This window comes from Eleutherodactylus coqui, chromosome 3 (assembly GCF_035609145.1).
Source record: "Eleutherodactylus coqui strain aEleCoq1 chromosome 3, aEleCoq1.hap1, whole genome shotgun sequence".
In the NCBI taxonomy this organism is placed as follows: Eukaryota; Metazoa; Chordata; class Amphibia; order Anura; family Eleutherodactylidae; genus Eleutherodactylus; species Eleutherodactylus coqui.
Genome location: NC_089839.1, coordinates 126,511,138 through 126,538,503, shown reverse-complemented (window position 1 = coordinate 126,538,503; position 27,366 = coordinate 126,511,138). Strand labels below are relative to the sequence as shown.

Sequence of the window (27,366 nt, the reverse complement as noted above, 5' to 3'; positions counted from 1 at the left end):
TGAAGACTTGCACCCCAAAATGGATACCCCTGTTTCTCCCGTGCTCAGAAACATACCCATTGTGGCCCTAATCATATGTCTGGATGCACAATGGGGCCCAAAATGAAAGGAGCAACCGGTGGCTTTCGGAACAGAAATTTTGCTTGAAGGAGATTTAGGCCCCATTGCCCACTTGTAGAGCCATTGAGTGACCAAAACTATGGAGAACCCCCACAAGTGACCCCATTTTGAAAAGTAGACCCCTTAACGAATTTATCTAGGGGTATAATGACTTTTTTGACTTCACAGTTTTTGAATGAATCTAAGCCAAGCCGAAGGAAAAAAATTACAATTTTCATTTTTTTGGTAATTCTGTCATTTTAAAAGCAGTTTTTTTGTACAGCACATATATGAATGAAGACTTGCACCCCAAAATGGATACCCCTGTTTCTCCCGTGCTCAGAAACATACCCATTGTGGCCCTAATCATATGTCTGGATGCACAATGGGGCCCAAAATGAAAGGAGCAACCGGTGGCTTTCGGAACAGAAATTTTGCTTGAAGGAGATTTAGTCCCCATTGCCCACTTGTAGAGCCCTTGAGTGACCAAAACGATGGAGAACGCCCACAAGTGACCCCATTTTGAAAAGTAGACCCCTTAACGAATTTATCTAGGGGTAGGATGACTTTCTTGACTTCACAGTTTTTGAATGAATCTGAGCCAAGCAGAAGGAAAAAATTACGATTTTCATTTTTTTGGCAATTGTGTCAATTTAAAAACTGGTTTTTTTGGAAAGTGTACATAGGAATGAAGACTTTCGCCCCAAAATGGATACCCCCATTTGTCCCGTGTTCAGAAACATACCCATTGTGGCCCTAATCTACTTACAGGAAACATAGCTAGGCCTATAATGGAAGGAGCACCCGTTGGATTTCAGGGTACAACGGAATAAATTCCAGTCCCCATTGCCCACATGTAGAGCCATTGAGCGTCCAAAACGATAGAGAACCTCCACAAATGACCCATTTTAAAAACTAGACCCCTTAACAAATTCATCTAGGGGTGTACTGCATATTTTGACCCCAAAGTATTTGAATGAATCTAAGCAAAGCAAAAGGAAAAAATTACGATTTTCATTTGTTTGGCAATTTTGTCAATTTAAAAACTGTTTTTTTTGTACAGTGTACATAGGAATGAAGACTTTCACCCCAAAATGGATACCCCTGTTTGTCCCCTGTTCAGAAACATACCCATTGTGGCCCTAATCTACTTACAGGACACATGGCTAGGCCCATAATGGAGGGAATGCCCGCTGGATTTCAGGGCAGAACTGAATAAATTCAAGGCCCCATTGCCCACTTATACGGAAAAAAAATTGACTTCCTAAAAATAATCCCCCCCCCCCCCCATTTTTTGGCATTCCCTAAATATTAGATAAAGGTAATAATATAAATGCGTTTTATGTCCGAAGACAGGGGTAATTACGGAGGCTGGTTGGGCTGGGCACATGGGGCAAGAAAACCAGGTATCCCTCCCCCCCTCTCATGTATTTTGGGGGGTATTTCGTAACCTCAGCAGCGGGGATGGGGTGTAAAAAGTGGCGCTGTGAGGCTTTGTAATCTTGCTGCGGTGCAGCGGTCTCACAGAGAAGGCGCTCAACAAGCTGCTCCTGGAACTGCAGGAAGGCGAGCGTTCCCGGGGCTTCTTGTAAATTACGGATTACAGGTAGCGGTCTGAATAACGCCGGGCTCACACGGCCGTAGGTGGAATCCGCTTGCTGAGGCCCACAGCGGATTCCAGCTGTGAGCCCGGCTGTGACCCTGCGTACGGTTGCGTAATGTACTGCGCATAACTGCCTACTCACACAGGCGGTTTTTTGTTTGCATTTCCCGCGCCGTCGCTTAGAGATGACTCGGGTACCCGCAGCCCGTACACAATGTGTTTGCATATGGGGTGCGAGTATATCCGTGGTCATAGAGCACAAAGGGCTCTAGGTCGCAGATATTCGTGGTAAAATATAGCATGCTGTGTTCTGTTTCTGCGAGTGGATTACGTAATTCCGACCCGCTAATTGGGGGGAATTGTGTAATCCAATGCATGCGATTGATCCGTGGATTACCGCTGATCAAGCGCATGCAGAACCTGTAATTCCTCTCCGGTCACGCGTGACCGGCCTAATGTTAGTTCGCTACTTTATCATGTGACCGGGGACCGCTCAGCGAGGCCACCGGTCACTGCTCCAAGCACTCAGCAACCGTTGGTCGCTGGGAGCAAGGAGATTTAACATTTCCTGGGCTTCCCGGCTCCTGCGAATGTGTCCGGCATTTTGCCGGCGGGCGCATGCGCAGCAGCCGGAAGGGTCCATGGAGGATAATCGCATCTGGATTCAAATGCGGAAGCCTCCGAGAAGATGTTTCATCTCCCCCCACCGATCGCATCGGTGAGGGGAAATGAAACTGCCACTTTTTAAAGAACTTTTACGTGATCGCCATTATGCATTGGATAACGGCAATCACGTGACCAGTAACCGCATACCGCGGCTCCCCGTGATATCTCCAGGCTCTTGGCTACCTTTTGTAGCCAGCAGCAGGGAGATTTTATATTTCTTGGGCAATCTTTCACTTTTGCGCATGCGTCCGCCATCATGCTGACGGGCGCATGCGCCGAAGCTGGGGTAACATCCGCGGATCAACATCCCACCAGGGAACAAATCCGGGACCTTGGGTACGTAATTTCATCCCCCCTTACGGATACGATCCATAAGGGGAGATGAAACTTTAACTTTTTTTTTTTTTTTTTACTTTTAACTTTTTTTTTTTTTTTTAACTTTTTAACTTTATATGATCACCGTTATCTGATGGATAACGGTGATCATATGACTGGAAACCGCATACAGCGGTCCCCAGTCATATCTCCCTGCACTCGGCTATCTGTGACAGCCGGGTGCAGGGAGATTTTGAATTTGCCGGGCTCGCCGGCTTCTGCGCATGCGCGCCGCATCGGCACATCGCAGAAGCCAGCGGGGGGTCCAGACACCGTCCGGAGGACATCGGCGGACCTGAGGTGAGTATTTTCACCTCCCCTCATGGATCCGATCCATGAGGGGAGGTGAAACTTTTCTTTTTTTAAACTTTTTTGCGATCGCCGCTATCCATTGGATAACGGCGATCGCGGTACCGGGGACCGCTCACCGCAGTCCCCGCTGACATCTCCTGCCTCCCGGCTACCTACAGGAGCCGGGAGCCAGGAGATTTTAAGTCTCCCGCGCCGCCGGGCCTTCTGCGCATGCGGCTGACGTAATGCCGCTAGGCGCGCATGCGCAGAAGGACGGCTACGGCGCCCGGAGCATCGGGACAGCTGGGAGTCGTGCGATGGACATCGGTGAGTAATTTCAGCTGCTCCGATGGATCCGATCCATCAGAGCAGCTGAATCTTTAACTTTTATTGCACTTTTATTTACTTTTTTGCGATCGGCGCTATCCATTGCATAGCGCCGATCGCAATGCCGGGGGGGGGGGGGGGCTCCGAACAGCCCGGAATGACAGCTCCATGCTGTCAGCTACTTGCGGACACCAACAGCATGGAGCTGTCACGTCCACAGCCCGAGGGGCATTATTCTCTGCAGGAAGCATGTTTTTACGTCCTCAGAGAATAAGGCCCACTTCGGGAGGATGTAAAAACACTATGGGCTGGTCGTTAAGGGGTTAAAAAGAAAATTGATGACATCCATCAGGAAATAACTTCCCAATCTCAGATTAGCCCTGACCCTAGTCTCATTAGCACTGTATCTAGCTCCTGCTCACTGCCTGTACTCAGACCAATGACAGAGGAAGAAGTGTCCAAATTGCTTTCCTCTGCTTGCCCCACCACCTGCGCTAGCGACCCTTTCCCCTCACACCTCCTCCCATCCCTCTCCCCAGTGGTTATCTCTCATCTCACCACAATAGTCAACCTCTCTCTGACCTCTGGCATCTTGCCTTCTTCTTTCAAACACGCCATCATATCCCCACTGCTAAAGAAGCAGACTCTTGATGCGACTGATGCTGCCAACTACCGACCCATCTCTAATCTCCCCTTCACCTCCAAACTATTGGAACACCTGGTTTGCTCCCGCCTTTTAAGCTATCTATCAGAAAACTCTCTTCTCGACCCCTACAGTCCGGCTTCCGAACCCTACACTCGACAGAAACTGCCCTTACAAGGGTGTCAAACGACAGCCTAATTGAGGGTCAATTACTCCCTAATGATCCTCCTCGACCTCTCCGCAGCATTTGACACTGTTGACCACAAACCCCTTCTAAGTATGGTTCGCTCCATCGGTCTAAAGGACACTGCTCTCTCCTGGTTCTCCTCTTACCTATCTGACAGCTCATTCAGCGTCTCCTTTGCTGGCTCTACCTCCCCTCCTCTTCCCCTTGCTGTTCGGGTCCCCCAGGGCTCGGTCCTCGGCCGCCTCCTTTTCTCCATCTACACAGCCCCTATTGGACAAACCATCAGGAGTTTTGGCCTCCGATACCACCTCTACACTGACAACACCCAGCTATACACCCCTTCCCATGACATCTCTGCACCTTTCCTTCGAAACATCACTGTCTCTCTGTCCGCTGTCTCTAACACTATGTCCTCTCTCTACCTAAAACTAAACCTCTCTAAAACTGACCTACTGGTTTTTCCGCCCTCTACTAACTGACTTTATGCTGACATCTCCATCTCAGTGTGTGGCACCTCCATAACTGCCAGACAGCACGCCCACTGTCTTGCGGTCATATTCGACGCTGATCTCTCCTTTACCCCCTACATTCAATCTCTGGCCCGAATATGTCAGCTGCACCTCAAGAACTTTACAAGAATCCGCTCTTTTCTCACCGTAGACACGCTAAAAACGTTCACTGTTGGGGGCGTGGCCTGGCATCTGCAGGAGAAAGACGCGTGGGTACTAGAAAGAAGAAAGAAAAAGAGAGAGAGACTTCCTCTCTCATTGAGCAGATTAAAAACATAGAATCATGTAACAAGAAAACGTTCTCACCCCAACATGAAAAACACCTGTTTAACCTGCGTATTAAACTAAAAGAGCTCCTTAACCAAAAATTTGGAAAATACCTCTTCTTTGCAAAATATAAACACTATGCCTTCGCTGACAAATGTGGTAAAAAGCTTGCAGCCCAAATTAAAACTCATTCATTCCTAAAATAAAAGATAAATATGATAAAATGCAGTACAAAACTGCAGATATCTCCAATATTTTTCATGCATTTCTACACTGATCTATATAATATTCGAAATCCCAAGGAGTCAATAACCATTAAACATCAAAAGATCCGTGATTTTCTGGACTCGGTTAACCTTACTAACGTACCCACAAGTCAACTACAATCTATCCTTGAACCGATCTCTCCCCAAGAAGTGGAGGAAAGTATCCAATCCGCCCCAAATGGGAAAAGCCCAGGTCCCGATGGTTTCCTTTACTTTAAAACCTTCAAAGAAACTCTCACACCACATTTGGTACATTATTTCAACTTCATTAGCACTGAAAATCCGTTCCAAAAAGAAGCATTGAAGGCACACATAACCTTAATCCCCAAAGAAGGAAAAGATGCTACTTTATGCAGCAGCTATAGACCCATATCTTTAATTAATAACGATGTCAAGCTATATGCTAAAATCCTAGCCAACAGAATAAAATTAATACTGCCTTGTTTAATCAGTCCCGAACAAGTGGGCTTTATACCAAATAGGGAGGCAAAGGATAATACCACAAAACTACTAAATCTGATACACCAAGCCCACCACAGCAAATCCCCATTAGCCCTGCTCACCACTGATGCAGAGAAGGCCTTTGATAGGGTTGATTGGTTATTTCTTAGAATGTCACTTCAAAAATTTGGTTTCCCAGAACTATTCATAGATAAGATTATGGCGCTGTACTCCCTTCTCTCCGCTAAAATTAAAATAAACTCGGAATTCTCCCAGTCCATATTAGCAACGGCACCAGGCAAGGGTGCCCCCTATCCCCTCTATTATTTGTTCTTACTATGGAGACCTTTCTGGAAAAAATTAGACAAAATGATAAAATTGCAGGCATGAAATGGGATTGTAGGGAACACAAATCAGCCTCCTACGCAGATGACATGTTTTTTTTTCTTACATAACCCCAAAACTCAATTCCTTACATTCTGCAAGAATTTAACCCCTTAGTGACCAAGCCTGTTTGCGCATTAATGAGCAGGCCAAATTTTGCAAATCTGACACGTGTCACTTTAGCATGGAAAAACACCAGAAAGGTTTTGCATATCCAAGCGATTCTGACATTGTTTTTTCGCTACATGTTGTACTTCATTTAGGTGGAAAAAAAAGACTGATAGAGTTTGTGTTTATTTATTAAAAGCGCCAAAATTGGGAAAATTTTGAAAAAGTCGTAATTTTTTCACATTTCCAACTGCAATATCTCAAATATGTGCAAACATAATATAAAAATTTTTGCTAAGATTTATATTTCCATCCGTTTACTTTATTTTGGGCGCACATTGGAAAAACTAGTTTTTTTTTAGGAGACGTACAAATGTAACATTACTTTTCAGCATTTTGAGGAACACTTTGTTTTCCTACACCAATCCAAGATTGGAAAAGCTCATAGGAGTCAAAATGATAGATACCCCCACAAGTGACCCCATTTTAAAAACTACACCCTTTAACGTATTCACTGAGGGGTGTCATGAGTATTTTAACCCCACAGTTTTTTTTCAGGAGTCAATGCAATTTAGAAGAGAAAAACAAAAATTTCATATTTTTGCAAATATGTCATTTTAAAGACAGGACTTTTTTCTATAGTACACATGAAAATTAGGATTTGCACCCCAGAATGGATACCCCTGTTTGTCCCGTGCTCAGAAACATACCCATTGTGGCCCTAATCTTACGTTTGGATGCACAATGGGGCCCAAAATGAAAGGAGCAATCGGTGGCTTTCGGAACAGAAATTTTGCTTGAAGGAGATTTAGGCCCCATTGCCCACTTGTAGAATCATTGAGTGACCAAAACTATCGAGAACCCCCACAAGTGACCCCATTTTGAAAAGTAGACCCCTTAACGAATTTATCTAGGGGTATAATGACTTTTTTGACTTCACAGTTTTTGAATGAATCTAAGCCAAGCCGAAGGAAAAAAATTACAATTTTCATTTTTTTGGTAATTCTGTCATTTTAAAAGCAGTTTTTTTGTACAGCACATATATGAATGAAGACTTGCACCCCAAAATGGATACCCCTGTTTCTCCCGTGCTCAGAAACATACCCATTGTGGCCCTAATCATATGTCTGGATGCACAGAAAGGAGCAATCGGTGGCTTTCGGAACAGAAATTTTGCTTGAAGGAGATTTAGGCCCCATTGCCCACTTGTAGAATCATTGAGTGACCAAAACTATCGAGAACCCCCACAAGTGACCCCATTTTATAAACTACACCCCTTAACATATTCACTCAGGGGTGTCATGAGTATTTTAACCCCACAGTTTTTTTTCAGGAGTCAATGCAATTTAGAAGAGAAAAACTAAAATTTCATATTTTTGCAAATATGTCATTTTAAAGTCAGGACTTTTTTCTATAGTACACATGAAAATTAGGATTTGCACCCCAGAATGGATACCCCTGTTTGTCCCGTGCTCAGAAACATACCCATTGTGGCCCTAATCTTACGTCTGGATGCACAATGGGGCCCAAAATGAAAGGAGCAATCGGTGGCTTTCGGAACAGAAATTTTGCTTGAAGGAGATTTAGGCCCTATTGCACACTTGTAGAGCCATTGAGTGACTAAAACGATGGAGAACGCCCACAAGTGACACCATTTTGAAAAAAGTAGACCCCCTAACGAATTTATCTAGGGGTAGGATGACTTTTTTGGCTTCACAGTTTTTGAATGAATCTAAGCCAAGCAGAAGGAAAAAATTATGATTTTCATTTTGTTTGCAATTGTGTCAATTTAAAAACTGTTTTTTTTGGACAGTGTACATAGGAATGAAGACGTTCACCCCAAAATGGATACCCCCGTTTGTCCCGTGTTCAGAAACATACCCATTGTGGCCCTAATCTACTTACAGGAAACATAGCTAGGCCTATAATGGAAGGAGCACCCATTGGATTTCAGGGTACAACGGAATAAATTCCAGTCCCCATTGCCCACTTGTAGAGCCATTGAGCGGCCAAAACGATAGAGAACCCCCACAAATGACCCCATTTTGAAAACTAGACCCCTTAACAAATTCATCTAGGGGTGTACTGCGTATTTTGACCCCAAAGTATTTGAATGAATCTAAGCAAAGCAAAAGGAAAAAATTACAATTTTCATTTGTTTGGCAATTTTGTCAATTTAAAAACAGTTTTTTTTTTACAGTGTACATAGGAATGAAGACGTTCACCCCAAAATGGATCCCCCCGTTTGTCCCGTGTTCAGAAACATACCCATTGTGGCCCTAATCTACTTACAGGACACATGGCTAGGCCTATAATGGAGGGAATGCCCGCTGGATTTCTGGGCAGAACTGAATAAAATTCCAGGCCCCATTGCCCACTTATACAGAAAAAAAATTGACTTCCTAAAAATAATCCCCCCCCCCCCCCCCGCCATCCCCATTTTTTTGGCATTCCCTAAATATTAGATAAAGGTAATAATATAAACTGCGTTTTATGTCTGAAGACGGGTAATCACGGAGGCTGCTTGGGATGGGCACATGGGGCAAGAAAACCGGGTATCCCCCCCCCCCCCTCCTCTCATGTATTTTGGGGGGTATTTCGTAACCTCAGCAGCAGGTATGGGGTGTAAAAAGTGGCGCTCTGTGAGGCTTTGTAATTTTGCTGCGGTGCGGTGGTCTCACGATCCGTAAGGGGAGATGAAACTTTAACTTTTTAAACTTTTTTTTTTTTTTTACTTTTTAACTTTATATGATCACCGTTATCTGATGGATAACGGTGATCATATGACTGGAAACCGCATACAGCGGTCCCCAGTCATATCTCCCTGCACTCGGCTATCTGTGACAGCCGGGTGCAGGGAGATTTTGAATTTGCCGGGCTCGCCGGCTTCTGCGCATGCGCGCCGCATCGGCACATCGCAGAAGCCAGCGGGGGGTCCAGACACCGGCCGGAGGACATCGGCGGACCTGAGGTGAGTATTTTCACCTCCCCTCATGGATCCGATCCATGAAGGGTGAAACTTTTCTTTTTTTACACTTTTTTGCACTTTTCCGCGATCGCCGTTATCCAGCCCCGCTGACATCTCCTTCCTCCCGGCTACCTACAGGAGCCGGGAGATTTTAAATTTTCCGCGCCGCCGGGCCTTCTGCGCATGCGGCTGACGTAATGCCGCCTGGCGCGCATGTGCAGAAGGACAGCTACGGGGCTCGAAGCATCGGGACAGCGGGGAGCCGTGCCGCGGACCTCGGTGAGTAATTTCAGCTGCTCCGATGGATCCGATCCATCGGAGCAGCTGAATCTTTAACTTTTTGGGCACTTTATTTACTTTTTTTGCGATCGGCTCTATCCATTGCATAGCGCCGATCGCAATGCCGGGGGGGGGGGTCCGAACAGCCCGGGATGACAGCTCCATGCTGTCAGCTACCTGTGGACACCGACAGCATGGAGCTGTCACGTCCACAGCCCGAGGGGCATTATTCTCTGCAGGACACATGTTTTTACGTCCTCAGAGAATAAGGCCCACTTCGGGAGGACGTAAAAACACTATGGGCTGGTCGTTAAGGGGTTAAGAACTTTGGCCGAATATCCAATTTCAAACTAAATCTCACAAAATCAGAATTGTTGAATATAAATATAGAGCCAGACCAGTGGACAGAAATTTTAAAAATCTCACCTTTTAAAAATTCAAGTGAACAAATTACATATCTGGGGGCGAGAATATCCCGGAACCTTGCAGATCTCTATAAATTAAATTTTGTCCCCCTACTCGAGAAAATCGAAAAGGATCTTATCTCCTGGAACACTTTGCCTATTTCCTGGTTTGGCAGGAAGAATTTAATCAAAATGGTCTGCTTACCAAAAATATTATATGTACTACAAACGTTGCCAATAGAGATCCCTCAGAGCTTTTTTGCCAAATTGAAAAATCTCATAGCAAAATTCATTTGGCAAGGTAAAGGACATAGGGTTAAACATGCAACTCTTATCAAAACAAAAAGAGAGGGAGGCATAGGACTCCCAGACTTTGAAATATACTGGATTGCGTCACATCTGAATCGCATGGTGGACTTATCCCGCCAAGCAAGTTCTAAACTGTGGGTGGAGTTGGAACTTTCCCCCCTAAACAACGATCAGAAACTCTCAATGTGGTCCACCCCACTTAACAAAACATCATTACAAGAGATCCAAAACCCTTTCACCCGGCTAACTTTGAATATATGGCATAAATCCAACAAAAAACACAAACTGGTACCTCAGATTAGCGGTTTCACCTCACTTTTCCTGTTAATTCCCAACAAATTCAGAGTACTTAAGCAAAAAATTAGAAAAGATACCTACCTAGCCTCATTGCAATCCCGTTGTCTCATAATAGATGATTCCGTAGCACATGATTTCCAATTTTTAAACCAACAAGGAGATACTATATTTAATTACAAAGAGTTATGTATCATTAGGGATACAATCAGGTTCCATTCTCCAGATATTGTCGACACAGATCAGAATCTGCTATTCCACAAATTATTCTGGAACCCCCAACCCGTTAAAAACGCAATCTCCAAAATCTACAAGACCCTGATACAGTATGGGCTACAACCCTCCTTTATACCCCGATGGGAGACCGAACTAAACACCAATTTTACTACTGATAAAGTAAAAGATATCCTCCGCAATTCACATTCGCCCTCCTCCACTAGGTTTCAAGAATTAAACTATAAAATTATCTCCAGATGGTATAAAACCCCAGCCCTACTCAACAAAATAGATTCTGATTATTCCCCCCTATGCTGGAGATGCTCAGATAGTGTTGGCACCTTCACCCATATTTGGTTCTCATGCCCGATCCTACAACCATTCTGGGAGGAGATCCAAAGATCACTTGGCTTTATTTGTAAAACGAATTTCACCCTTACACCTGAGATTGTCCTCTTGAACGTGGATATCCCAGGTCTCCTAGTTGAATACAAATCTATTGTTCCATTTCTCACAAATGCAGCTAAAATTTTAATCCCCAGGCATTGGAGAGATAGCACAATTCCCTCCATGCCAGAATGGTATAATGAGGTGAATAGTATATGCTCTTTCGAGAAGGTCAAAGCCAGACGTGAAGGGGGTCTGGAGAAATTCATGAATCTCTGGGATCCCTGGTTTACATTTCTTCGCAACATTCCTGGCCCACCACCATAAATAATTGATACCCCCCAACCATTGAATTACTTATGTACTCTACTATATGTATGTAATGCATAAATGTTCTATTCTATATTTCTAATAGTTTTTTCTCTTTTCTCTGATATTGGAGTGTATTCTCAGCAGAGCTGTCATTGTTCTTTGTATGTTACAGGATTGATTGTTTTGTAATGTGATTTACCACTGATTTATTTCTATTTCTGTTGTAACCCCCCCCCCCCCTATTAAAATTGAAAAATAAAGAATATATACAAAAAAAAACCCTTCACTGTTGCCCTCATCCACTCCTTGTTTGGATATTGCAACTCGCTGCTGATCGGCCTCCCCCGCGCCAGACTCTACCCTCTCCAATCCATCCTGAATGTGGCAGCCAGGCTCATCTTCCTGTCCAGCCGCTACTCGGACGCCTCTGCTCTGTGCCTGTCACTGCACTGGCTGTCTGTTACATGCAGAATTCAATTTAAACTCACTACCTTCATCCATAAAGCCTTCCACGGCGCAGCGCCACCCTACATTGACTCCCTTGTCTCAATCCATCACCCAGCCTGGGCTCTCCACTATGCTAATGAAACCAGACTGAGTGCCCCTTTAATTCGAACCTCTTATTCCCGCCTCCAAAACTTTTCCAGAGTAGCACCAGTCCTCAGGAACGCATTTCCAAAGGCTATCCGGGCAATCCATGACTCTCAAAACTTCAGGCATGCTCTAAAAATGTACCTCTACAGGGAGGCATACCGTATCTCCTAAACCAAACCCCTCTGTACACTGCCCGATAACATTGCTCCCTGACCTATTGACTGCAATCCCTGCTAGCCACCATCAACTGCCCGTTTCTGCCGTCACACGGTTTAATGTCGGACCATTGTTTGTGTTTAGCATCCCTCACTCTCCACCTCACCATACCGTGCACATCTCCAGCCCCTTTACCTTTTGTATCACCCTATTACTTGTAGTATGTAAGCTTGTTGGAGCAGGACCCTCATCCCTATTATTTCCATCAATTGATTACTACATGTAACCGTGGTTCTCAAATTTTTGTACTTTTGTCTTTCTGTATTTCCCGTCTTTGTAAGAGCTGCGGAATATGTTGGTACTATACAAATAAAGATTATTATTATTATAACGATCAATCAGGCCAAAGGTCAGGGTAGGCAGTTTTGCAAAGGTATTCTATTGTAATGTTTTCTGGTTTGACTCATGTCTGTTAAGCTCAGCTTTCTCATGTTCTCCACTCCTCACCTCGGCTATTAATTTGACCATGCTTACTTTGAATCAGAACAGTAGAGTTGGAAAGTACCTCCAGGGCCACCTGGTCCAACCCCTTGCTCTTTTACATGTAACGAGTGTCGGGCAAATGATGCCTGACACTTGTCCCTGTATATTCGCTCCTGTGCTAACAGCACGGGAGGCGGGGCAGCTGGAGGAGAACTCTCTCCCCCTGCCCCTCTCCATTCACTGTAAGCAACGGCCGTTTAGTACTGAACAACTGCTGTTTACACCAAAGGATGGTCGTTCGGGATTTTAAGCATGCTTAAAACTGAATGACTGGACAACTCACGTCCAGTCATTCAGTTTCTGCATGTTTTTACACAGGACGGTATCATTCAAAACCCCACGGAAGCACAAGGTTTTAAACAACCAGAATGATAATCGTACCGCGTAAAAGGGCCTTAAGCATGGTCAAATAAATAGCCGAGGTGAGGAGTGGAGAAGATGGGAAAGTTGAGTGTAACAGACGTGAGTCAAACCAGAAAAAGTCAGGATAATAGAACACCTTTGCAAAGCAGATGGACTAATTGTTTAGACACCCTTTTGTCCAGGTTAGCCAGGGATGGAAAAGCTGGGTGCACATTGGCCCTTTAAAAGGCATGCCACGCATAAGCACACTATAGGCAACACAGACAGGAAACTTATGTCACAGGAGGTTGTGGATTCTGACAGGAGAAGTAAGGGGGTTGCAACCACTGGACGGAGTAGGCATTTGCAAGTTGCTAAGCATGACAGTAATAAAATTGAAATAGAAATATGGGCTCACCTCTCCTGCAGTATCACGGTAGTTTTAGGAAGATGCAATGGGAACTGGATCCTCAAAATGCCGTCGGCTAGCGGCTATAGTGAAATTTCAAAGAGAAAAGGTGGAGGATAGCTTCAACCATAAAAAACACTTTCTTCTTTATTACATAGTCCATTAAATAAACAATCTGCTTGCAAACGTTGTATGCAAAAAATGCTGAACGCATTTCGGCCAACTGGCCTTTGTCAACAGCCAGTAATAGAGAACTACTGTAACTACATAGAATAGCTACCCAATGATTAGACAATGCTGGCCTTCAAGTTCTATTAATGTGCTGTATGTGAAAGCGGTGTCCTATTTTGAGTAGAGAAATCTTAGTACTGTTGTACAATTGTGAACAGAACCATTTTCTTTTAAGTTATTAATATAGGTTGGTTCACCCGTTCTTATTAGCGTAGGACTCTTCTACTTGCTATTCTACAGACCATTTAGGATTATTCTGACACTTTATCCTAAAATTGTTGCTATACAACACTGTAGAGAGAAGACTGGATTGTAACACTATCTCATATCTTACAAAGATCCTTAATTAAAGCCTGTTAAGCATTTACTATACAGAACTTGATTAATGCTTTAATTTAGCTACAGCATTGTCCAGATGCACCATAGGCATGCACCATGTGATTTTGATTTAAATGCTGTCAGACATTGTAAACTCTGCAGGGCTTTGAATAGCAAGTTGGGATTTCAGTCCATCCAACATATTTTGTCTTGAAAAAACATTCTTGATAAATCCTAGAATGTTACAGTAACAGTGTAAGAGCTTGCAGAAACACGTGATCTGCGTTATAATAATATACATATGTTCAGCACTGGGATCATTTTCTGGGTTGAAGTTTTGGCTGATAGAAGTTATGGAATTTTAATAACAGGCACACTTTTCCAGAGTTCGTTTCCACGCCCAATAGTGATGTTACTCCGAGTGGTTAGGCTAGGTCAGTTTTCTGTCTGCATTTCTGTGCTATGACAACTTAAAAAGATGCAGAAGAGAAGACCGACTTGTCAATATGCTTGAAAAAGCATGGCCATATTTAGGTAAGCTTACTTTTTTTTAGATTACTCCTCCCTTGTTAGGCAGGAACAAAAATAATTCTATGTAGCTGATGATCTAAAATCTCTAAAAACAATACAAATAACCTACTAAATGTGTTTTAAGTTTCACATTGGAGCCACTTTATGCAATGGTCACGCTTTTAGGTATGCGGTAAACACACTGTAAAATCTAATCAAATATATAAAGCGAATGAAATCCGAGTAGCAGACTGGGTAAAGGCCCATTCAGACACAATGATTATCGCTTAAAATCTGCTCAAAAGCCGTCTTTAGAGCAATAATCGTTGTGTCTAACTGCACTGACATCGTGCAGTTTTCGTTTACCAGTTGCTGATAGTGGTCTTTCAGCATTCTGAAAGACAACAATCAGCCTTATCAGGAATTCACAGTGAGATACAGCTGATACTATTGTTTCAGCTGTATCCCGTTCCCTGAACACAGGAGGGGTGTGAAGAACACAGCGGTCCAGCTGTGTTTCTTCATACTCCACACTGAGATCACAGCTGCATATCAGCTGAGCGCTCTGTGAACAGCCCTGGTATGAAGAACACAGAGGTCCAGCTCTATGTTCTGCATACCCTGCTCGGAGCGCTGGGCTGTTTAACAGCCGGGCGCTCCGAGCAGAGAACAGCTGGATGGAGAAGACAAGCGGCCACGCTTGTCTTCTGCATACCCCCTTCAGAGCACTCAGCTGTATAACAAGTGGGCGCTCCGAGCAGAGAACAGCTGGATGCAGAAGACAAGTGGCCCTGCTTGTCTTCTGTATACCCCCACTCAGAGTGCAAAGTGATTGCTCAACATTTGAGCGATCACCTTGCACTGTAAAGGCACAAACGATTATCGCTCAAAAGTTGCTCAAAAGACATCTTTTGAGCGAAAATCGTTGCGCTAAATCAGGCTTTAGGGAACTCACAGATTACACTGGCCTAATCAAAGTCTCAACCCTTTGTTAACCCCTTAATGACGCTGCCCCTTTTTATTCCATTTTCATTTTTTCCTCCCCCCTTTAAAAAAATCGTAACTCCTTTATTTATCCATCAACGTCGCTGTATGAAGGCTTGTGCGGGCTTTTGCGGGACAAGTTGTATTTTTCAATAATGCTATTTAAAGTACCATATAATGTACTGTAAAACTTAAAAAAAACTGTAAAATAAAAAAATTTCAAGTGGAGTAAAAAGAAAAAAAAAAAACGACATTCTGCCATCTTTCAGTGCGTCTTGTTTCTACGGCGCGCAAACTGCAACAAGAACGACATGATAAATTTATTCTATGGGTCAGTACTAGAGATGAGCGAGCGTACTCATTAAGGCAAATTACTCGAGCGAGTATTGCCATTTTCGAGTACATGCCTGCTCGTCCGAAAAGATTCGGGGGCCGGCGGGGGTGAGTTGCTAGAGTGAGCAGGGGGAGTGGTGGAGGGGGCGGGAAGAGAGAGATCCTCCCCCTACCCGTTCACCCCCGAATCTTTTCGGGCAAGCAGGCATGTACACGAAAATTGCGATACTCGCTCGAGGAATTTGCTTTAGCGAGTACGCTCGCTCATCTCTAGTCAGTACGATTGCTAAGATACCAGACTTGTATAGTTTTTTTTTTTTACTGTACTACCTTTTTTTTTTTTCAAAGACATTTAATTTTTTTATATTATTTTCTGCGGTCATCTTCTGCATGCAATAACTTTTTTATTTTTCCATCGACGTTGTTGAGCGAGGGCTGATTTTTTGATGCCTCAAGGGGAGAATACTTCCCTCATACACATGTAATGAAGCATGTCAAGAAATTCTTCTCTTGGATTTCTAAAAAATCCAACTGAAAAACAAACCTTTACATACGTCTGTATGAACAATCGGCAGCACATGGAAATACAGTAGTACCCAGGCATCACTACAGCATGGAATAGGACTATATCCATATGTAAGGAGACCTCAAAGTTGTTGATACGAGAGGTTTGATTGTTATGTGATTTAATACTTCTGTGTTTCAATACGTATTTAGGACCCTAAATCACTAGTGACCCAAAATTTGTTAATCATGTAGTAGACCAATCTTCTTCCAAAGCTAGCGTCCTACAAGTCTACAACTGAATTAATCTTTATTAGAGATGAGCGAGCACTGAAATGCTCGCGTGCTCGTTGCTCGAGTTGAACTTTTCGCAATGCTCGAGAGCTAGTTTCGAGTAACGAACCCCATTGAAGTCAATGGGGGACTCGAGCATTCTTCAAGCTGACCGATGCTCCACATGGGGGAGGTTGTGGGAAACACCTGAAAACATGAGAAAGTCATGGAAACACCACAGAAACGCATAGGGAACGGCAGGGGCAGCATGCATGGCTGCATCTGAGGCACCCACTAGTAAGCCAAATTGGGGGCAAGAGCCTGGCAGTCACCTCCCCTAACAATTTACTTGGGACTGACCATTAGCAAGGCACACGCGCTGGAAAATCTTAGCTAAGCACCACACTAGCTGCAACCAAGGACATTCACCGCCTGCGGGTGACACCGGTGCCTCTTCTCCTGGGTTACATGCTGGCATTGCTGTCCAATCATCCACATGAAGCAGCGTCCAAAGCGAACTCAAATTTTTCCCTGCGCAGCGTTCAGCTGCCCTCATGCCACACGCTCGCTTGAGAGACACACCACCCTCATGTCTATTTAAAAGTGCGTCTGCAATGAGGAGGAACCGGAGACACACACTGCAGAGGGTTGGCAGGGCCAGGCAGCGACCCTCTTTGATAGTGTGGGCAATAGCCCACAATGCTGTTGAGAATTCATGATAAATTGACGTACAATCATAAGAAGCCCAAGAAACCGTGACCGAGGTAGGACCCGCAATACTCTGTATGAGCCTCCACCTGGTTGACCCAGTGTGCCGCGAGTTACATAGCGATGGGAAATCCATGTGTCCCAACACCATTCATTCGGTGTATGTGTCAGATAGCTGAACAACGCAATTGGAAAGTCATCTGCACTCTGTACCCTACCCAAGTCATTCAGTTTATTAGTGCCAGATAGCTAAAACACTGCAATGGGAAATCTTTGTGCACCCACAGCATAGGCGAGCCCCTGCAACCCAGGGACAGTATGAAATATGAAGAAATCAGAGTGCCCACGCATGGCAGAGTTTCACCCTGCACAGGACCTCGGCCTCTGCCCACACCCTCAGAGATTGTGGGCATGAAGCAGACTCAGATGCTAGTACAGCTGTAGACGTCTCCTTAAATCAGTTATGCTTCTTTTGATTGGTCCAAACCAGTGTCTGAGATAACTGTAGTAACACGAGAGCAAATACATGTCGACCAGCACTGATCCCCAGACCCCAAGCAGGAGGAGGAGGTGGCATAAGAAGCCCGAGAAACCGTGACCGAGGTAGGACACGCAATACTCATTGTGGAAAGCACGTGAGTGGGCCCAGGGTCAGGGTCGGTTCCAGCCTTGACCTGGTTGACCCAATGTGCCGTGAGTTACATAGCTATGGGAAATCCATATGTCCCCACACAATCCATTCGGTGTATGTGTCAGATAGCTGAACACCGCAATGGGAAACCTTTGTGCACCCACGGCATAGGCGAGCCCATGAAACCAAAAGACAGTATTACACATAAGAGAAGTGACAGTGCCCAAACATGGCAGAGTTTCACCCCGACCAGGACCTCGGCCTCGATCCACACATCTGCCCAAGTCAATCTGTGTATTTGTGCAAGACAGCTGAACACCGCTATGGGAAACCCTTGCGCACCCATAGTATAGGCGAACCCCTGAAACATTTCTGTAGCAAGAGTATAGGAGGACCACTGTAACATTTCTGTAGCAAGAGTATAGGCGGACCCCTCAAACCTTTCAGTAGCAAATGTATAGGCGGACCCCTGTAACACTTCTATAGCAAGAGTATAGGCGGACCCCTGAAACATTTCTGTAGCAAGAGTGTAGGCAAACCTCTCAAAACCTTTCAGTAGCAAGTGTATAGGTGGACCCCTGTAACATTTTTGTAGTAAGAGTATAGGTGAACCCCTGAAACACTGGTGTACCAAGAGTATAGGCAAGCGGGGAAAAAATTTGGTTACCAAGAGTATAGGCGAAGCCCGTAAAAATTAGTTTGATAACAGTATAGGTGAGGGCCTGAAATATTAAGAGTACAAGTGTACCCCTGAAAAATTGCTGAACCCCGAAGGCAGGTGAAACCCCTAAACATTTTTTAAAGATACAGCTCGCTGTTGCTTAATTTGTAACAAAGCCTGGAGGCAGCCCTCCGAAAAAATTGGTTTAAGTTACACTTTTAAAACTTGTAAAAATTTTAAACAAAGGCTTTTGTGCCACAGAAAAATTATCAGTTCAGCGTGAGGATGTGAGGGTTATGAACATGAAAACTTATATATGTATACATTTCATCCATCTGTAATATACGTTTCCGGAGGCTGTAGGCCTAAATTGTACACTCTATTCTGTGTCCTATGAAAAGGTCTGCTAAATGCTTGTACATTTAGGCTAGTACTTAATTACATTATGTAGAGGTGTAATCTTAAGTGTCCATCATGTCTCCAAAGATCCTGTTTATCTCGTTACACTGATCAAAAGGTTGTATGGAATGCTTTGTACTGCTGTCTAGGTAGGGCATGCAATTAGAATGTAGAGTGTGATGATAATCAGGGTACCAGACACGATGTCTACAAACAAACAAATAAAGCATTGTTTATAGAGAAGACAAACTTATGTACCAGTAAAACAGGTCAACCTCTGTAACACTAACCTACTGATACGCCTACTTTTTTTCTGTATAAGACTAAGTCAATTTACACAATAAAGGCAGATTGCTCTAAGACACGACCGTGATGCCTGTGTCTATTGCTTTCTCACGGTGGCCGCCATAACCACCTCTGATTTGGAGCCCCACAGCATATTAACGTAACATGGATTTTATCCCTAACAAAATTGGCGCCCGAACGCGGGGCTTGATGGAACAAGAGGACCACCTACACCTCGAACCCCCCCGGACCCAGATGGGATAAGGAGCCACTCGGAACCACGGATTGACAAAAACTGCGCAGTAAGGTAAGGTTTTATCTTGCCACAATCTATCCGTGCTTCCTGGCTGCTCCTTTCCTGTCCGAGGGGTAAGAAGTGCATGCCTCTTATAAATCTTCAAGTTTTTTAAGAATTCATATGGTGGGCTGAATATGCTGTGCGGGTGTTTAACTGTTATTGTCTTTATTTGTTACTTTGCATGGTCAGTGTACAGAATATGCAGGGTGAGGAAGTACAGAATATGAAACCCGCTTGCCGATCTCTGAAAGGCATGGTATAAATTGTACCAGGGAAGCCTAAAATTTTCAGGGGATAAAATCCCTGATGGGATCCTCTTATAGGTATAAGAGAAGTAGTTGAGACGGGGGGAAATAAGCAGGGTTGGGAAGTACCGACACTTTTAGACAAGTGAGGAAGTACTGACACTTAAAAAAGTACTGACACTTTAGTAACTGACATGCAAATGTTTTTGTCTTTATGTGTGTGTATAAATGGAAGGACCTGTATGAGAGTTAGACTGTGTTATATGGTGTATACTGTCCGGTAACCAGAAACGAAATGAAGCAAAAATGACCAAATGCTGAGCCAGACCACAGGGGGTGGAGCTAGGTGATGTAAGGAGATGGGAGGGAAGAACAATAGGAACAGGTCTTGCTCCACCCTACACACAGTCCAGCCTAGGTGAGAAGTGTGTCTCCATTTTAAGTGGATGTTGGTGTATATATATGTATATTGTGGTAATGTATAGAGTGAAGGTCACTCTTAGACTCCATGTTAAGTCTCTCACTTGAACAAATGGAGTGACCAAAGGAGGGGCATCTAATTTTATTCCTGAGACTAGTTGTGTGAGATAATAGCCCAGGATTACCACAGTGCATATATGTATATACAGATTCGTGGAATATGTGGAATTCAAAAATATTGGGTTGTGTTAATTTGAATATTATTGAATTAAGATATTAATATGAGATAATTGTGTACTTGAAACACCTGATAAGTACTTTAGTCAAATTAATAACAAAAGTTCTATTTAAAGTGTAATTCATCTTCAATGAACAACAGTATTTTATTTGAAGAGTGTATAAAGAAAATAATAATAAAAATAATAAGCCTCTTGGTGTATATAAACCGCCAGCCATTGGCCATAGTGCTGGTAAAGAGGATAAGGTGCGGAAGACTGCACAGAAAAATAGTGAAACAAACAATTGTTTTATGTGTGTGAAATAATAAAAACAATAAGCCTCTTGGTGTACATAAACCGCCAGCCATTGTCCATACTGCTGGTAAAGAGGATAAGGTGTGAAGGATGGCTGGGGAGGTTGGCGGATGAGTGTTGGTCCCCATCCCACTTATTAGGGTCCCAATCAACTACAGTATGAACCTTTTATAGTGTCTAACTCTCTTTAAGGCGTAATTTGAACTAAGTCTTGCTCCTTGCAGCAATACATTAATAGCGCTGTGAACAGGATTACGCAGAGAGTAATACACTAGTTTGTTTTAAAGGAAAATTTTGATAAACTGATAGTTGAAGAATTTCTTGTGATAATCGGGCTTAGTGTGAAAATGTCGCCTTTTAAGAAAATCCGCAATAGTACGAAAATGTCGGTAGCTAAGAACAAAGAAGTATCCGATGAATTGTTAATTATGCCAGGGTGGAATAAAGCCCCCTATAATATATTGGCCGCTGAGTGGTCGCAGTGTGATGAATATCAGTATGTGGGTAGAAATGGGCATAAGTTGTATTGTGTTTGTCATTGGGTAGCCTATTCTGAACGAATTGTGTAAAAACCGCGGTACTAAGAGTTTTTCTTATCTATACATAATTCGCTCATTATTGGAAGTCTGGTGTACAGTAAATACAATCCCAGTTTCTACTTCACATATTATCAGTCCGTATAGGAATGAATAAAACCCCCCCTTAGTGAGTGTGAATTTGCAGTTTTGTAAGGTGGGGGGGCAAGTGTATTACATTCTGGGTTAATCTTAAATAGACAGCCCAGGAAGATAGTCACAGGCAGTGGAACCAGTTATACAGCTATCTGTCTGGACAAGTTTCTGTGTTCTATAGAAGATAAGATAAATTTCAAAGGGTGGGGAGTACTGGGCTTTAGAAGACCTACTTGTCTTTGCAAAGAAATCTGAATTAAGAATTGGTTATATTTGGCTACACAGGAAGTATGTTGTATTATATATATATATATATATATATATACTGTTCAGTAGCTGAAAATGAAATGAGAAAAGAATTCAAAGATGTTCTCTCATTGTCGGGTTAGTTCCCTCTTCCATCTTCACCCCCTCCTTCATCTCAATTCCAACCGTCTCCTCCCCACCCTATGCCAAGTCATCCACTCCAAGGTCAAACATTGGACTGGAGGGATGGACCTGCTGGCATTGTGGACAACAGAACCCGGATTGGAGAGAGAGCTGCCCTGCTTGCGGAGCTCCTCGGCACAAACCGGTTATGCCTATGCTCACTAGATCCTAGGCTAGTGAGTGGAAGCATGAGGACAAGAAAGAGATGCAGGGAGCGGAGGGTGGAATAGGAGCAGATGTAAAACAGGGAAGGCAGTGGGAACGATAATCTAAAATTATGTGAAAGACTATTGTGGCACAGATTGGGATAAAATTAAACATAGAGAATTGAGAAGTGGTAAAATATTTTTAATTTGTCTGAAACATTGGGGAAAAAGAAAAAAAAAAAAAAAAAAAAAAAATTTGAGAGAATCCTCCTTGTCTCTTTCTAATATCACACAAAGAGAAGGAAGAAAGTGTAAAACAATTCTATGCCCGCCTTCAACAACATTAGTCAGATCTGGGGTATAGGGGCATAGAAAAGATGGGCAAACATGTACTTAGTATGGCCTTTGTAGAAGGTCTATTGGAATCCCTAAGGTCATAGATAATAAGCCAGAGTGGAGACAGTCTGAATCTCCGGCCCTTTTTCAGACAAAAGGGCATTTATGTAACTGTCCTGCAGGCTTGGACTCCGCCTGAGGGGACTGTGCTGTTGCAATATGTTAATGACTTTCCAGCTTTGTGTTGAGGATCTGAAACATGTCAATCTGCATCTATTTTTCTTCTAAAAATTTTTTTTAGCAGAAAATGGCTGCAAGGCTTAAAAAGGAAAAATTACAGCTTTGTAAACAAAAGGTTGTTGTCTAGCTCAAGAAGGCAGACATCTCACAGAACGACACAGGGCTGCAGTTCAAGCCATTTCTGTATCTTCTTCTGCTGCCAAAGCTTCGCACCTTTTTGGGACTTGTCTCATACTGCCGTCCCTGGCCTTTCATGCGACAGCAGTATTGACGCAAAAACATGGAGGACGTCCACGGTCACTTGGGTATTACTCCATGAGATTGGATCCGGTAGCCCGAGGAGCCCCCTCCTGTGTCTGTGCGGTGGCAGCAGTACAAGCAATGGTTGACAAATCTTCTGAGTTGGTCCTGGACTACCCCCTAGTGGTTCTCACCCCTCATGACATCCAGAGTATACTCACTCAAGTACAACCTAAACACCTGTCTCTAGCTCGTCAAATAAGGTTGCAATGTGCTTTGCTCATGCCCCCCCCCTTTAATATTTCTTTTCAATGGTGAACCCGGCTACTCTTCTTCCAATCGAGTATCCTGTTTCAAATGGGGGAGGGGGAGGCATAGGTGATCAAATGGGGGAGGGGGAGGCATAGGTGATCAAATGGGGGAGGGGGAGGCATAGGTGATCAAATGGGGGAGGGGGAGGCATAGGTGATCTATGTACTACAGATCAGCTATTTTTAAAAAATTTTTGCAAATAAGAACGTGATCTATTTGGAATAGAATATCAGCATGATTGTCTAGCATTGATGCAACAAGAAAAGTTTAAGTTTTAAAGAGTTATTGAAACCCCTTGTTAATACATATTTTGAGTTGTTTTTATAGATGGTACCAGGGTGATTGATGACTCCACACCAGATATGCAGTGTTCACACAACAAGATCTCTAAAAGCAGAATGCCTCCGCATGTCTCAATACAAGAAGCGGAACTGAAGGCCCTCACTGAGGCGTGTAGAGTGACAGAAGGTAACCATTTACACTGACTCCTGGTATGTATTCGGCATAGATCATGGTTACGGCCCAATATGGAAGGCCAGACATTTTTAAACTTCTGTAGGACAACCCATTGAGAATGGTGTAGCAGTACAGAACCTTATGAAAGCCCTACTCCTACCAGACAAAGTAGCAATCCTGAAGGTGAAAGCTCATACTAAAGCCAACAGTGCAGAAGCAAAAGGCAACGCCCTAGCAGACTTCAACGCAGACAGCGGCCCTCAAGCCGTGGAAGAAAGAAGAAAAGAAGATACTGACCGCACAAGTCAGAGACTATGATTTGGACTTTGATAAAAATTTGAACATTGATGTACTAAAGACATTACAGTCACAAGCCAGCAAAGAAGAAAAAGATAAATGGACTAATATGGGAGCAGTAGAACAGGGTGGCGTATGGCAAACAGTCAGTAACTTGCCTACCACGATCCCTGTACCCCATGATGGCCCAGCTGATCCATGGAAAGACTCACCTATCGAAGGCAGCTATGTTACCTACGCTTGAGAGAGAAAGGGTTGCCCCCTGGGTTCTTTGTAGCTGCTACATCATTTGTCCAGTTTTGCATGAGCTATGCCGTAAGCAACAGGGTAGAAGTAAATTGACCACAAAGGCACTTGCCAGGACCACTCTACCCATTTCAGGGATTGCAAATTGACAACATTCAGCTCCCACGTGTTGGGAAGTATGAATATGTGCTTGTTGTTGATGTTTTTCAGGTTGGAGGCGTACCCTGTTACAAAAGTAAATGAGCAGGTAACCGAAAAGAAGCTCATGAATAAGGTAATCTGCAGATACGGGGTACCAGAGGTAATCGAGTCAGATAGAGGTACACATTTCACAGGTGAAATAATGCAACACTTCATGTCTGCCCTGGGTAACTCCCAGGCATTTGACACCCCTTATCATCCACAAAGAGCCAGAAAACCATATTGCATTATAATATTTCTCTTCAGGCAATGAAACCCTGCACCAGAGGAAAACGAAAATGGTATGATACCCTATTAGGGGGAATTGGTACAGGTGTAGGGGTTCTGAACTCTATAGATTTAGAGGTGATGAAGAATAAAATGGCTGGGGTGGGACAGGATGTTTCTAGATTGATAAATGTTCAGGCACAATGCATGCCTTCCTTGTTCCTCCCCCGATGTCTTGCATTAGGATATGATAAGGATGTATTAACGCTTTTTAATCTGGTTTTGCGGTTTAAAAGGATTTGTTTGTAAATATGAGTAAATTCATGAACTATACACAATGTAGCCTGCAATATGTATATATATATTCTTTGTTGCCAACCGAACTGGAACCACCAGTATGTATAATCTCACCACTCCATTGTCTGGATGTATACAGAACATATCGGTGATACATAGATTTACAGAAACTTACACCTTTTTGCCAGATGCTGAAGCTGCAATAAAGTATTACTAGCACCCAGATGCTATCCCTATGTCAACTCTGACAGTATCCTTGGGTAGAATTGTAAGACTAATGATAGATACTGAACACCTTTAAAAACATTTGGATGTTACTAACCTCTCCCTTATGGAATTAGAAAAATGTATGGGTAGGAGATAAGCTAGTCAGCCTAGGTATTGAGATCCAGGTAGACACAGAGTATAACTGGTATGATATTTTTACTGAATGGTCACCTATTGCAGGAAAGATGATGGATTTTATGTTTCGCCCATTACTAATACTGTTTCTTTTGTTCATTCTTTTGAGTGTTTGCAATTTATGGACATTCTGTGGGATACGGAGACAAGCAAATTATCTGGAATCACTCCCTCTACGATATCGTTAAAACAGTCATACGTAAAAGAGCAACAACAGTGGGGATCCGGCGAAGAGGATAGAAAGACCGGCAAGGGTGGCTTAGCACCCTTGATAGCACCACTACAAAGGCTCTTTTCAAGATGGACTGTTTCAAAATGGGGGACTGTGAGGGTTATGAACATGAAAACTTATATATGTATACATTTCATCCATCTGTAATATACGTTTCCGGAGGCTGTAGGCCTAAATTGTACACTCTATTCTGTGTCCTATGAAAAGGTCTGCTAAATGCTTGTACATTTAGGCTAGTACTTAATTACATTATGTAGAGGTGTAATCTTAAGTGTCCATCATGTCTCCAAAGATCCTGTTTATCTCGTTACACTGATCAAAAGGTTGTATGGAATGCTTTGTACTGCTGTCTAGGTAGGGCATGCAATTAGAATGTAGAGTGTGATGATAATCAGGGTACCAGACACGATGTCTACAAACAAACAAATAAAGCATTGTTTATAGAGAAGACAAACTTATGTACCAGTAAAACAGGTCAACCTCTGTAACACTAACCTACTGATACGCCTACTTTTTTTCTGTATAAGACTAAGTCAATTTACACAATAAAGGCAGATTGCTCTAAGACACGACCGTGATGCCTGTGTCTATTGCTTTCTCACGGTGGCCGCCATAACCACCTCTGATTTGGAGCCCCACAGCATATTAACGTAACATGGATTTTATCCCTAACAAGGACATGCAGTTTTAGGAGGAGGAGTAATAATATCCAAGAGGGATAGACAAAGCTAATTCTCCCCTTTTTAGGGGTGATAGAGGATGCATTTTTCTCCTGTTGCAGCGAAAAAAATCTTTAAAATTTTTGCTTTCCACCGGTGGAGAAGAGAAGTCTGGGGAAATCCAGCCTTTGTTTATCTTTATGAGTGTAAGCATGTCGGCGTTGTCAGTTGACAGGCGGGTACGCTTATCCGTGATGATCCCACCAGCTGCACTAAACACCCTCTCTGACAAGACGCTAGTGGCAGGGCAGGCCAGCACCTCCAGGTCGTACAGCGCAAGTTTGTGCCACGTGTCCAGCTTTGACACCTGATAGTTGTATGGAGCAGAGGCATCATGGAGGACGGTGGTATGGTCGGCTATGTACTCCCTCACCATCTTTTTACAGTGCTCCCTATACTCAGTCTTGACTGGGGAGTGGTGACACAGTCTTGCTGGGGAGCCATAAAACTGGCAAAGGCCTTGGAGAGTGTTCCCTTGCCTGCGCTGGACATGCTGCCTGATCCCTGCGCCTCCCCTGCTAGTTGGCCCTCTGAACTGCGTCTTCTACCGCTAGCGCTGTCAGATGGGAACTTTAGCATCACTTTTTTAACTAAGGCCCTGTGATATTGCATCACTCTCGTACCCCTTTCCTCTTCGGGAATGAGAGTGGAAAGGTTCTCCTTATACCGTGGGTTGAGAAGGGTGTACACCTAGTAATTGGCCAGAATGCGTCTAACGCGCTGGTCACGGGAAAGGCAGCCTAACATGAAGTCAGCCATGTGTGCCAGAGTCCCAGTACGCAAAACATCGCTGTCCTCACTAGGAGGATGCTCCTCCTTCTCCTCTTCAGCCCATATACGCTGAACAGATGAGAGGGAAGCAGCATGGGTACCCTCTGCAGTGTGGCCAGCAGTCTCTTCCCTCTCCTCCTCCCCCTCCTCCTCCAAAACGCGCTGAGATATAGACGTGAGGGTGGTCTGGCTATCAAGTGACATACTGTCATCCCCCATCTTCTGTTCTAACCGCAAAGCGTCGGCCTTTATGCTTAGCAGCGAACTTCTCAGCAGGCAAAGCAGCGGGATGGTAATGCTAATGATGGCCACATCGCGGCTCACCATTTGGGTAGACTCCTCAAAGTTTCCGAGGACCTGGCAGATGTCTGCCATCCATGCCCACTCCTCTGAAAAGAACTGCGGAGGCTGACTACCACTCCGCCGCCCATGTTGCAACTGGTATTCCACAA

The 27,366-nt window shown here is 43.8% G+C and overlaps 1 protein-coding gene across 1 annotated transcript in view; it reads right to left on the bottom strand.

Moving 5' to 3' along the window:
- TIAM2 (TIAM Rac1 associated GEF 2) overlaps positions 1-27,366 on the bottom strand; it is a 507,083-nt gene that overhangs the window by 425,368 nt on the left and 54,349 nt on the right. The window contains exon 3 of the mRNA XM_066596062.1: positions 13,389-13,462. The gene's annotated coding sequence lies outside the window, so the exon portion shown is untranslated. The remainder of the gene's footprint in view (positions 1-13,388; positions 13,463-27,366) is intronic.